At 43.9% G+C, this 13,089-nt stretch overlaps 1 pseudogene; it reads left to right on the top strand.

The window, feature by feature from the left end:
* The first annotated feature begins 7 nt into the window (after positions 1 to 7).
* LOC133234955 (NEDD8-conjugating enzyme UBE2F-like) lies at positions 8 to 8,171 on the top strand (annotated as a pseudogene).
* Positions 8,172 to 13,089: the final 4,918 nt, after the last annotated feature.

Below are 13,089 nucleotides of genomic sequence, written 5' to 3'. Positions count from 1 at the left end.
GTCAACGATGCTCGGGGCGGGCCGGAATTCGGAAGTGCTTGCGGAAGTGCTCCTTCAGCCAATCACTGAGCGAGCGAACCGTAGAGGTCAGCCGCAGACCACGCCCAGGAACGGCCTAGCCGTCTGGATAGAATCTGTGCTAAACTCTCTAGGCGCCTGAAGCCTTACTCCGTTTCTGCCTCTGTGCGGGGCTGACTTAATTTAGCGCGTAAAGTTACAAGCATGATGTTGATTGCAGAAGTAGATATTACTTCCCTTCCCCTTACTGCCCTTCCCCCCTTTTTTTAAAGGGCAAAGGATTTGAAGAGATAATTCACAAAAGAAGATAAATAGCCAATATGCCCATGAAAAGATGCCTAACATGAGTATTCATCAGAGAAATACAAATTAGAACTTCCCTGTACCCACTGCTGCTGCTGCTGCTAAGTCGCTTCAGTCGTGTCCAACTCTGTGCGACCCCATAGACAGCAGCCCACCAGGCTCCTCTGTCCCTGGGGTTCTCCAGGCAAGAATACTGGACTGGGTTGCCATTTCCTTCTCCAATCCTGCACCCACTAGACAGGCTACAATTAAAAACTGAGGAGATTTGCATGAGGTGGCCAAAGTACTAAGAAAAAACAAAAACAAAAAAAACTGAGGAGAATGTGGAACTCTTATCCACTGATAATTTCCTGCCACTTTGAAAGCAGTTTGGCCATTTTTTTATGGACTAAATTTATACCTAAAATATGATTCAGCCATTGCATTCTTTAAGTATTTACCCAAGAGAAATGAGTTAAGCGTCCATTCAAGGGCTTTATTCATAATCGCCAAAGTTTGGAAATAATCCAGATGTCCAACAGATGAGCAAATGAACAGATTAGGTAATTGTGGTATAGCCATACAATGAAATACTATTCAACAATAAAAAGAAATGAACAAATCCACTTGTCTATCAACAGATGAATGGGTAAATAGTGTAATTACACAAAATGGAATTATTCAGCCTTGAAATTAAGTTCTGGCATAGGCTTCAACATGGATAAACATTGAAAATATTACACTAAGTAAATAAGCCAGATATAGAAGAGCGAATATTGTATAATTCCGCTGATGTGAGGTACCTAGAAGAGGCAAACTCAGAGAGACAGAAAGTTAAATAGAGGTTGCAGGGGCTGGGGAGGGAGAAATACAGAGTTGTTGCTTAACAAGTACAGAGGTTTAGTTGAAGATGGATGAAAAAAAAAAAATCTGGAAATAGTGGTGAGAAGTACACAGCACTATGAATGTACATAAGGCCAATGAAGTATGTATACAGTTAAATGAATAAATGGTAAATTTGATGTCATGTATGTTTTACCACAATAAAAAACAAATGAACAACTGTTATACACAGCACCACGACTAGATTTCAAATGTACTATATTCAGCAAAAGAAGTCAGACTCAAGTGAGTTCATATGGTATGGTCCCACTTATGTGAAATTCTAGAAAAGTGACAATTAATGTAGAATAATATAAATCAGAACAGTTTTCCCTAGGGCTATGACTTGATTGGCTGTAGTTGTATTTCTTTAGACTTTTGTCATAGTTCATTAAACAATCCTTAAGATATGTGCATTAAAAAAAGTTTGTTTTTTTTTAATTTTTTGTCTGCCCCACAGGGCATGTGGGAATCTTAGTTCCCTGACCAGGGATCAAACCTGGCACCCCTGCATTGGAAGCATGGAACCTTAACCACTGGACTGCCAGGGAAGTCTCAATATATGTGCATTTTATTATATATAAATTATACTGCATTTGGGACTTCCTTGGCTTCCAGTGCTTAGGGCTTGAGTTCAATCCCTTGTCAGGAAAGTAGGATCCCACAGGCCACACAGCAGGGCCACAATAAATAAATATTGATTTGTTAAAAAAAAAAAAAGCCTCATTAAAGAAATAAAAAATAAGATAATAATAAGAAAAAAGGGGTGGGAGGGAGGTTCAAGAGGGTGGGTACATATGTATGCCTATGGCTGACTCGTGTTGATGTATGGCGGAAACCAATACAAGATTGTAAAGCAATTATCCTTCAATTAAAAATAAACAAATTTAAAAACAAACAAAAGTAAGTTATACCTCAAGGAACATAATTCAACAATAAAAAAATTCACCGTCATATTTATCATCATCACCATCCTTCCAGATACCCGTGAAACAATGCCCCAGAAATTGTCAGTTAAGCCTGCTTTATGGAGGCCATAACAAAGCTGAGGCCAGACACAGTTCAATGATTTCTGAAGCCAAGAAAGCAGTATGGAGTAGAGCTGGAACCAGAGCCTCTTTTGCATTCCTTCCTTATAAGTCAGAACCCTCCAGACAAACCCTCCACCTTTGGTGACCCGGGCCTTATCTGTGTGAGGTCTCCAAGAGACACAGGCCCAGTGTAGCCCATAGAATTCTTATAGTGGGGCATCAAACAGACACAAAACCACAATTCCAGGCCAGTCCAAGGAGCAGTCTGGAGGAGCTGAGCCTTCCCAGCCCAGACCTAGAGGCCTCCAGTGACAGAAAACCCTCCCTCCTTCATTGTAATTTGGAACCTTGGGCTTTCCAGACTGCTCCCTGCTATCTCCGTTTTGACTCAGACTAAAGACTCCTCGCCTGGGTCCTTCCAGGTTCCTGAGGGTTTCCCCTTTAGGGAGCAGCACTCCCTGCCCCATACTGGAGCAGTGGCTTCCCTACATTCCAGAGGACTATAGGCCTCCTGAGAATCAAGAGGACACAGGCAGGTTGTGGTCTTCAGGACTCAGCTCTGACAGCAGACCCATGAGGACCCTCATCACAGATGAGTCTCACGTCATATCTCTCCAGTAGACAGCTGCCTCTGCACCATATATGTATGGAGAGAGAGCTCAACTGAAAGATTAAGTTTATGAACTTACAGACTGTTGGTTCCCATGAGTACAGAGGCTGAGAACTCCCACGATCTGCAGCTGGCAGATCTGAAACCCAGGAGAGCCAGTGTATAGTCCTTCTTTTAAAAATAATTTATTGTTATTTATTTGCTTCTGCCAGGTCTCAGTTGTGGCAGGCAGGGCCTTTGATCTTCTTGTGGTGTGTGGAGTCTTCATTTTATTTTATTTTTTAGTTAACACAGCATGTGGGATCTAGTTCTCTGACTAGGGATCGAATCCCAGGCTTTGGGAGCGCCACTGACTCTTAGTCACTGGACACCAGGGAAGTCCCACCAATGAGTAGTTCTAGTTCAAGTCTGAAGGCATAAGAACCAGGAGAGCTGATGGTATAAATTCCAGTCCAATAGCTGACAGGCTTGGAGACCCTAACAGAGCTGATGTTTTGGTCATAGCCCAAAGGCTGGAAAAAAAAAATTCATGTTCAAGCAATCAGATGTGAGGGTTTCCTTTTATACTCAGCCTTTTTGTTCTATGCAGAAATTCAATTCATTGGATGAGGCCTGCCCATATTAGGGAGGGTAATCTGCTTTACTCAATCTATTCAAATATTAATCTCAAAAACTAAAAAAAAAAAAAAGGAGAGAAAAGAAATAAACCAATGTTAATTTGACACAGAAACACCCTCAGACACACACCCACACACCTAATAAAGCTTGGCTAAATATCTAGATACTCCCTGGTCATTTCAAATTGATGTATAAAATTAATCAGCACACAGTATGGTTTTTTTTTCCAGTATGTTTTTAAATTTCCACATATATAAGATTTTTTTTTCAGTTTTCCTTATCTTATTGATATCTAGTTTCATTCCATTATGACTAAAAAGGAAAAAATACTCTGTGTGATTTCAATCTTTTTAAATTTATCTAGACTTGTTTGTGGAGAAGGCAATGGCAACCCACCCCAGTACTCCTGCCTGGAAAATCCCGTGGGCGGAGGAGCCTGGTAGGCTGCAGTCCATGGGGTCCATAGGAGTCGGACACAACTGAGCGAGACTTCACTTTCACTTTTCACTTTCATGCATTGGAGAAGGAAATGGCAACCCACTCCAGTGTTCTTGCCCGGAGAATCCCAGGGATGGGGGAGCCTGGTGGGCTGCCGTCTATGGGGTCGCACAGAGTCGGACACGACTGAAGCAACTCAGCAGCAGCAGCAGCAGACTTGTTTGTGGGCTAACACATGACTTACTCTGGAGAATGTTCCACGACCACTTGAGAAGAATGTGTATTCTGGTATTGCTGGATAAAATGTTTTGTACTTCTCTGTTAGGTCTCGTTGGTTTATAGTATTGCTCAAGTCCTCCATTTCCTTATTGATTATGTCTGGTTCTATCCATCATTGATAGTGGAATACTGAACTATTATTGGAGCACCGTGTATTTCTCCTTTCAATTCTGTCGATTTTTGCTTCATATATTAATATTTTGGGGCTCTGTTGTAAGATGTATGTACATTCATAACTGTTATATCTTCTTGTACCTTTTATTAATATTTTTCTTCTTTGTCTCTTGTAATCTGTTTTGACTTAGGTCTAATTTGCCTTACAATCAAAGAGCCACCCAGCCCTCTTTTGGTTACTATTCAAATGGAATATATTTTTCCACCCCTTAGTTTCAACTTCTTTGTGCCCTTATACCTAAAGTGAGTCTCTTATAGATACATATAGATAGTATGTATCTATATGTATACATAGATACAAAAAAAAAGTCCAATCTGGGAAAAAGTCCAATCTGGGGAATTCCCTGGCGGTCCAGTGGTCAAAACTGGACTCACAGCTCTGGGCTTCCCAGGTGGCTCAGTGGTAAAGAATCCGCCTGCCAATGCAGGAGACGCAGGAGATGTGGGTTTGATCCCTGGGTTGGGAAGATCGCCCAGAGAAGGAAATGGCAATCCACTTCAGTATTCTTGCCTGGAGAATCCCATGGACAGAGGAGCCTGGTGGGCTACAGTCCACGGGGTCACAAAGAGTCAGACACAACAAAGCAGCTGAGCATGCAACTGTTTTCACTGCCAAGGGCTTGGGTTCAATCCCTGGTCAGGGAACTAAGATCCCACAAACTGTGCAGCATGGCCAATACATACATAATAAAAATACTATATATGTCATCTGAATGACCGAAATATATATTTCTCATATATATTTGATCTTTACCCACAGTTTCTGGTTCACAACCTTTCAAAACTCTTGGAATTTCCTGAGAGATAAGAGCAATGGGATAATACTTGGCTTCTTGTCCTCAAATCCTGAAAACCCTTTAGGGAAAGTGATTTTTGGGTCCCACCCAAGGGTGGGGGCTGATTGCAGGAGAAATTTTAGTCCCACTCCCAGACCCCAAGGGAGGGGAGAATGGCTGGAGGTTAAGTCAGTCACCAGTGGCCAATGATTTAATCAATCATGTAACGGGAAGCTTCCATAAAGACCCCAGAACGACAGGGTTCAGAGACCTTCCGGGTTGGTGACTATGTGGAGATGGGCAGAGAGTGGTGCCTGGAGAGGGAATGGAAGCTCCACACCCCTTCCCATGCCTGGCTCTTTGTATCTCTTCTTCTGGCTATTGATGTGTATCCTTTAATAATCCTCTTAGGACAAACCAGTAATCTAGTAACTAAGATGTTTCACTGAGTTCTGTGAATTGTTCTAGCAAATTAATGGAAATTGAGAAGCAGGCTTTGGAAGTTCAGATGTACAGCCAGTGGGTCAGAAGTACAGGTGACAAAATTTGAGATTGGCAGCATAAGTTGGAGAGGGTTATTGTAAACTCAATATGTAGCCAGTTAATCAGAAGCACAGGTAACAACCTAGCCTTGTGACCTCTGTCTGCAGTGGAGCGCAGTCTTGTGGGACTGAGCCCTTGACCCATGGAATTTGATTCTGTCTCCAGGTAGATATTTGATGATGTTTAAAGTCTGTAGGAGTTTATGGAATAGCTAACCAAGATCAACAAACAAGTTCAGTCTTTATGAACATCCATCTCTAGAATTAACTACTGAACTCCCAGTGAAAAGTGTCAGGATAAAAAAGGCACTAAAAATTAATCAGATCTTAGTGATAATGGCTTATTATTCATTGAATATCGTCTTTATTTCTAATAGGATTTGTTGCATACCATTCCTGAAATGTCTGTCTTAGAAGTACAGTTACAATGGAAGTATTTAATTCATGATAAAGATCAGTATATGTTGAAAACATGTAGTTCAGTTTGTTTCAGATTAATTTTTTAAGGAAAAATTGTTTTAAAGGTTCAAGGAAGCCATAGTTATAACTGAATACTATTATAGTTTTATTATTATGATTTACATATTCTTTCTAAAAAATACGTTGATCCTTTAATTCCCAAAGAGATGGAGACCTCAATAATAACCATATTTACAAAATCCATGTCTTAAAACAAGGCTTATTTACCAGACATAACTGAATGTAGAAAGCCCTTTTTCAACACTGTATGCAAATTAGTTAGGTTTTTGCATGCATATTTAAGACTATACTTCAGCTGATAGTGTTTGTGTCTTCAGCGTGTATATTAATCAGGTGGTGAATTATTCTTTCAGTCTTTGGTAGTAACTGGAAGTTGTCTTATGCTTTTGGTATTGCTTTGTAAAAGATTTTCATTTCAGAGAGGAGTGTTCACCTTTACCATTTAGCATAGTGATTTAACTGTTAATCATTCCATTCAAGGAGAGTCATAATCTTTAATGGTAACTAGGAGAAGGAACGGAGAAGGCAATGGCACCCCACTCCAGTGTTCTTGCCTGGAAAATCCCAGGGACGGGGAAGCCTGGTGGGCTGCTGTCTCTGGGGTCGCACAGAGTCGGACACGACTGAAGTGACTTAGCAGCAGCAGCAGCAGCAGTGAGGTTTTGGTGGCTCAGACGGTAAAGCGTCTGCCTACAATGCGAGAGACCGGGGTTCAATCCCTGGGTTGGGAACATGCCCCTGGAGAAGGAAATGGCAACCCACTGCAGTACTCTTGCCTGGAGAATCCCATGAAAGGAGGAGAGTGGTAGGCTACAGTCCATGAGGTTGCAAAGAGTGGGACCCACTTCACTTTATTTTCAATGATGGTTTCAAGTTACATTGTGTCCTTTCCATTAAACCTGAAAGACTCCCTTTAGCATTTCTTGTAGGGCAGGTCTACTGCTATATTGTTGCTTATTTTAAATAAGTAAATAGGGACTTTCCTGTCTTGTGGTTAAGATTCCACCCTTCCCCAGCAGGGGGCACAAGCTGGATCCCTTCTCAGGGAGCTTAGGTGGCGCTAGTGGTGAAGAATCTGCCTTCCAAAGCAGGATACACAGGTTTGATCCCTGGGTCAGGAAGAGCCCATGGAAGAGGAAATGGCAACCCACTCTAGTATTTGTGCCTGGAAAAGTCCGTGGACAGAGGAGCCTGGGGGGCTACAGTCCATGGGGTCACAAAGAGCTGGACACAACTGAACGACCTGAAGAGTACAGGGAGCTAAGATTCCCATGTGCCTGGCAGTGTAGCTTAAAAAAAAGTTTAAAGTTTCCTGTTTTATTTTCGAACACATAAACATCTACGCGAGAGAGATATAACTCATATAAAATCTCTCTTGAGTTGTCCTCAGTTATTTTAAGAGTGTAGGACAGAGGAGCCTGTCATGCTACAGTCCACAGGGTCACAAAGAGCTGGGCTCAGCTTTGAAAAACCAACAACGATGTTTCACTACCAAGCAAATTGAAGCAGGGTGGTGGTCTCAAAGAGTCCTGGGTGCCACTTACAGCCTCTGACTCCACTCGGTGGGTGTCCGTGAGACAGGCTGCTTGTTAAAGAGGCGGCAGAAGCTGAAGCTAATTTACCTTGTACGTGCAAAGTGCGTTTTCCTAATCTGAACAAGTTCCATCGCTTTCAGCTGTCACTCCGGATAAGGGTTACTACCAGGGTGGCAAATTTCAGTTTGAAACTGAAGTTTCTGATGCATACAACATGCTGCCTCCCAAAGTGAAATGCTTGTCCAGGATTTGGCACCCCCAACATCACAGAGACAGGTGAAATACCCCTAAGTTTACTGAGAGAAAACTCAATGTTCTCAACATTTTTGGGGCACTGGCTGGACTCCCACGAGGACACGGAAGGATGTTGTTTGGGGATTAAACTGTTTACTAATATTTTGAGTTTCGATGATCCACTAAATATTGGAGCTGCAGAACATCATTTGTGGGACAAGGAGGACTTCCGGAACAAAGTTGAAGACTACATTAAGCGTTAGGCCAGATGACAGGAGTAGCAGACTGCAAGGCCATGGATCGCGTATTAAGAAGTTTATCTCCAGGCTTCCGCAGTGGCTCACTGGTAAAGAATCCACCTGCCAATGCAGAAGACACGGTTTCCAATCCCTGGTCTGGGAAGATCCCACATACCAAGAAGTAACTAAGCCTGTGCACCAAAACTACTGAGCCTATGCTCTAGAGCCCAGGAGCCACAACACCTGAGCCCACACACCGCAGCTACTGAAGCCCGCTCGCCCTAGAACCCACGCTGCGCAACACGAGAAGCCACTGCGATGAGAAGCCTGCGCACTGCAACTAGGGAAAAGCCCGTGCAAACAGTGAAGACCCAGCACAGCCAAAAATTAAAAAAATCATATATTAAAAATAAAAAAGAAGTTTGCCTTCAAACTTGGCAATCAGAAACACGCTCCAAACTGTGATTCCACGCAAATTCTTTTCGCTCCTTCCACGAATGTTGGTCCTGCCTAGATGTTATGAAGCTTCCCAGAATGCACAGTAGATCCCTTAATGAAATGCATATTTTATTTAAGTATATTTTGGGACAGATTTGTTATTTGTAAAATTTTACACTGTATTTGTTTTTTGGTTTTCATTTAGTTTGTATTTTCATTGTATAGTGCAGACAGAAAGATGTTAGGTCAAGAGGTTAGATGTTAGGGCAGCAAGTTTTTGGAGATTAAGCAACTTTTGAAAGAAAGAATATGAAAGGCAAAATATGAGAAGGCAAAAAAAAAAAAATGTATGTGTTCTCAAAATTTTTAAAAAGAGTGTATGTGTTCTCAAAATAAAAAACTTTGAGATCCGCTGTTCTAGGGTTTATAAAGTGTTAGATCATGGCTGTGAGAGAAGGAATATTCTTAGAGAATAAGGACATCAATATTCTTACAGTTTAATCAACCATACACTTCAAACTTCCAAAATGTCCTTTGCTTCAAAAAACAATAAGCAACAAGTCAAACGTTTCCCCATAATGCAAACTTCCTGGCCCTCCCCAAATCCTATTCTTCCTTAAAATCATCCATTCTGACCTCTTTAACTGCCCCCGGCTCTCGCTCCCGTTATCTTCCAACATTCTATTCTCTCCCTGGCTTTCGGGCTATTCCACGTTACCCCCAGCCCCGGCTCGGGTTTATTCCACCTGTTTGCACTCAATATTCTCTCTGTTTGCTCACTCTCTCTCCTTTCTCCTAGCCCTCACGATCCCTGCTTCCGTTCCTTTCATATCATTCATCTCTCAGCCCTCATGTCCGACTCTTTGTGACTGACCCAATGAATCGTCACAGCTGAATCGCCCCCATAATCGGGCCTCCCTGTCCATCACCAACTATGAACATAGCGCCTTGCTGGCAACCCTCGGACATAATAGGGACAACACCGCCATCTGGTGGGGAATGATGGGTAATGCACCCATGAGAATCAGGCTCCTGGACTCAAGGCTGGTGGAGGGGATATAAGGTGGAGGTGGGCTCTGGAACGTTATTCCTTACCTGTGTTTTGGACCCTCAATTTTCCAAAAATCTTTCTCATACCTTATCTCTTAGTATTACCAAAGTAACTATCATATTAAGAATTCTATCAATAATCAAAAACAAGGAGACTATGCCAGGCTCCCTTTTGCCTGGTCTACTCCTGAACTCTGGAAATTACTGTCTCAAAGAGTATCCTACAACCCAGCCCTCTGCCAAATCCTTATTATCATTCTTTTCTTCTTCTTCTTTTTTTTTTTTTTTTGGTCAGCCTTGGCAGATTGTATAATCTTAGTTCCCTGACCAGGGATCGAACCTGTGTCCTCAGCAGTAAAAGCCAAGAATTCCAACCACTGAACTACCAGGGAATACCTTGCCCAGTCACACACACACACACATACACACACACAAGCTGCTCTTGCTTGTAATGTTTGGGGTTCCAGAAAGAGTCCGTATGTATAAAATTGTGCTGAATGAATGGTACCCTTGTCTAATGGCACAGTCTCCAATAACAATCAAGTTTCTGATCCAGGTGGGGAAAGCACCTAGCGATGTTGAGTAAACAAAGGAGAATCGTAATAATAACAGTAATAACAACCACTAACATTTAGCATTTACTAAGTAAGGGCACTGGTCTCTTTATGCTTGTGTTCTTCCTTCATTCCACTCCCCTTCAAGGTAGAAATCACAATTATATATTACAGGTAAGAGAAATGAGTGGCAAGGTTGAAATACTTGCCCTAGGCTATATAACTGATGAGTGGCCAAACCGGGTTTCAGTTTTGGCAGAAGGACACCGTGTTGTAAACAGAATCTGGCTTCAACTCTATGATTTTGGTAATTTAATAAATACAAACTGAGCACATTTTTTTTTAACGTGGGCATACAGCAGTGAACAAGTCTCTCCTCTCATAGAATATTCATTCTTGTGGAGGAGATAAGACAAATAAATCAGCTTACATATAATGTCTACAAGTGAGAAGCACTCTGAACAAAACAGCAAGTAAAGCATACAACACAGTCTTGCTACGATTCAGCTAGGCTTTCTGTTAAAAGCCTTCAGGGGCATTCCCTTGTGGTCTAGTAGTTAGGATTTGGTGCTTTCACTGCTGTGACCCGGGTTCAGTTCCATCCCTGAAGGGGGAAGTGAGATGCTGCAAGCCCCGTGGCAAAAAAAAAAAAAAAAAAAAACACAAACAGGCCACCTGGACCCTAGGGAAGACAATAGTTCTTTCCCCATTTCCTACCCTGGGTTCAGCATTTTGATTGGCAGCAGGAAAGAAAGTTTGTGGCAAGAAAGTGACTAACAAGGCCAGGCTCTGCTTAAAGGTGACCACACCCAAAGCCCTGAATGAGTAGATGAGGGATTCAGTTTCAAGATGAACCAATTGGGAAGGCTGTGCTGAGTGGGCAGTGAAGGTTGGGAGGGTCTGAGACTCAGGCAAGATCCAGAAATAAGGCATGATTTAAACTGAGCTTAGCTTCAGGCGTGGTACATAATAGGTGCTCAGGTAAGGTAGTGACTGGCTGACTGATAGAGCTGATAATCGAAAGGAATAAAACAAAACCCCAGGAGGTGTGTTGATGGGTGTGTGTGTGTAAATGAGCATTCAGAGCTTCCAGAATTCTTAGAGGCCCACAGGTTGGTGGCCAGACCCATCTGGAACCAGGCAAGCGGGCAGCAGATTCTATTGGGGTGTAAGTGTAACCAGTCCAGCCCTGGTGAGTGCAGCACAAAGTCCTCAGCTGAGTTTGAAGCTGCCCTTTCTTTCGCACCAGGCGCCCCCAACCTCTGGGCTGAGAACTGGTACCTCCTGTTAGACCAGCGGCAACATTAGAAAAGAAATAAAGTGCACAGTAAGTGTAATGCACTTGAATAATCCCCAAACCATCCCCCCCACCCCCACCCTCAGTCCGTGGAAAAATTGTCTTCCATGAAATCAGTCCCTGATGCCCAAAACTTTGCGGACGGCTGTTTTACTGTATCTCCAATAAGATAATTTGAAGTTGCTCCAAAGAGGTGGCATGGCAGACCGGCCCCTTGAGTCTCCCTGGTCCAGCCTCTCAGGCTCTAGAGGGCAGTGCAAGTCAAGATGGCCAGGAGTTGGCCCACGGCTCAGCCACTTGGGGCGGAACCAGACTGGCATTTCTCTGACCTTAAGCACACTGCAGGGCTTTCTAGCCTGGAGGGCCTGCAAGCACTGCAGGATGTTCAGGGCCTTCTGTATTTTCTTAAATTATTTTATTTATTTATTTTTGGCCATAGTGGGTCTGGGTAGCCGCTGCCAGGGCTTTCTCTAGTTGCAGGGCAACTCTTTGTTGCGATGTGTGGCTTCTCACTGCAGTGGCTTCTCCTATTGTGAAGCGTGGGCTCTAGAACAGGGGCTCAGTAGTTGCGGCACCTGGGGGTCTTCCTGAACGGGATCCAACCCATGTACCCTGCACTGGCAGGCAGGTTCTTATTCGCTGGACCACCAGGGAAGTCTGGATCTTTTTAAATGAGAGGCAAGATTGTGCGTTTAGGGAGTATTTGGGGAAAAGTGTCGATAGTTTTTTTCCGATTACGGAGGTGAGGAAGGCTGGGGACTCTGCCACAGGGAATGAAATCCATGGTCTCCACTTCCCAGAGTTGGTGTGCACACTGGTTCTACACTTTCTTCCTAAAGGTTGGCCAGTAGCCCCAGGTCCTTTGGGGCCTGTGGAGGACACAGCTTCTCTCATCCAGGGAGCCTGTGTCCAATGGTAGGAGGGGGTGGCAGGAAATAAGACTTTCTCTAGTCCTTGGGAGCTGCTGGGTACAGCTGGGCACTTGGAGCAGCTTCCTGCAGCTGCTAGGGACAAGGAGCCAGGGAATGCTTTCCCGTGTTTCCCTGGCTTTCCTGGGACCCGCTCTCTTGACACTGAAGTCACTGGGCCCCACCAGGCCCCACTCTGGCCTCACCGTTGGTACATTTTATCCCATTATGAAAGGAATCTGGAACGAGATGACTCTAGTGCTGGGCAATGCGAGACCGACAGGAGGCTGCCCAGAGGTTTGTCCGGTCAGTTCCCTTCCCTCCTTCCCTGAGCTCCTCTGTCTCAGCCCCCACCCTCCATCCCATCCCAGAACCTTCTGTTTGGAGTCAGGCAAGTTTCAGCAGGGCCTACTCAGGCAGTCACCTCTACCCCATTCTCATCTACGTGGCCAGGCCTGGACCGGCTCTGATGCGGCCGAAGCCCTCCTGGGAATTCCCCAAGCCAGCAGGAAAGACCCAGCTTCAGTGACCTCTCCTTCAGGTGCACTCCTAGCCCGGACCAGGCCGCCTGATGCCCCCCTCCTTGTTTGCAGCTTTCCCAGGGGAGTTGCAACACACGCTTCTCTGTTGTCCTGGCTGTGACTTGTTCTCTGCCTTTGACCTTCTTGCATGTCTGGGAAAACAGTAAAGGACTTGGGGATACT

This window comes from Bos javanicus, chromosome 22, assembly GCF_032452875.1.
Source record: "Bos javanicus breed banteng chromosome 22, ARS-OSU_banteng_1.0, whole genome shotgun sequence".
In the NCBI taxonomy this organism is placed as follows: domain Eukaryota; kingdom Metazoa; phylum Chordata; class Mammalia; order Artiodactyla; family Bovidae; genus Bos; species Bos javanicus.
This window is presented reverse-complemented; position numbering and strand designations above follow the sequence as displayed.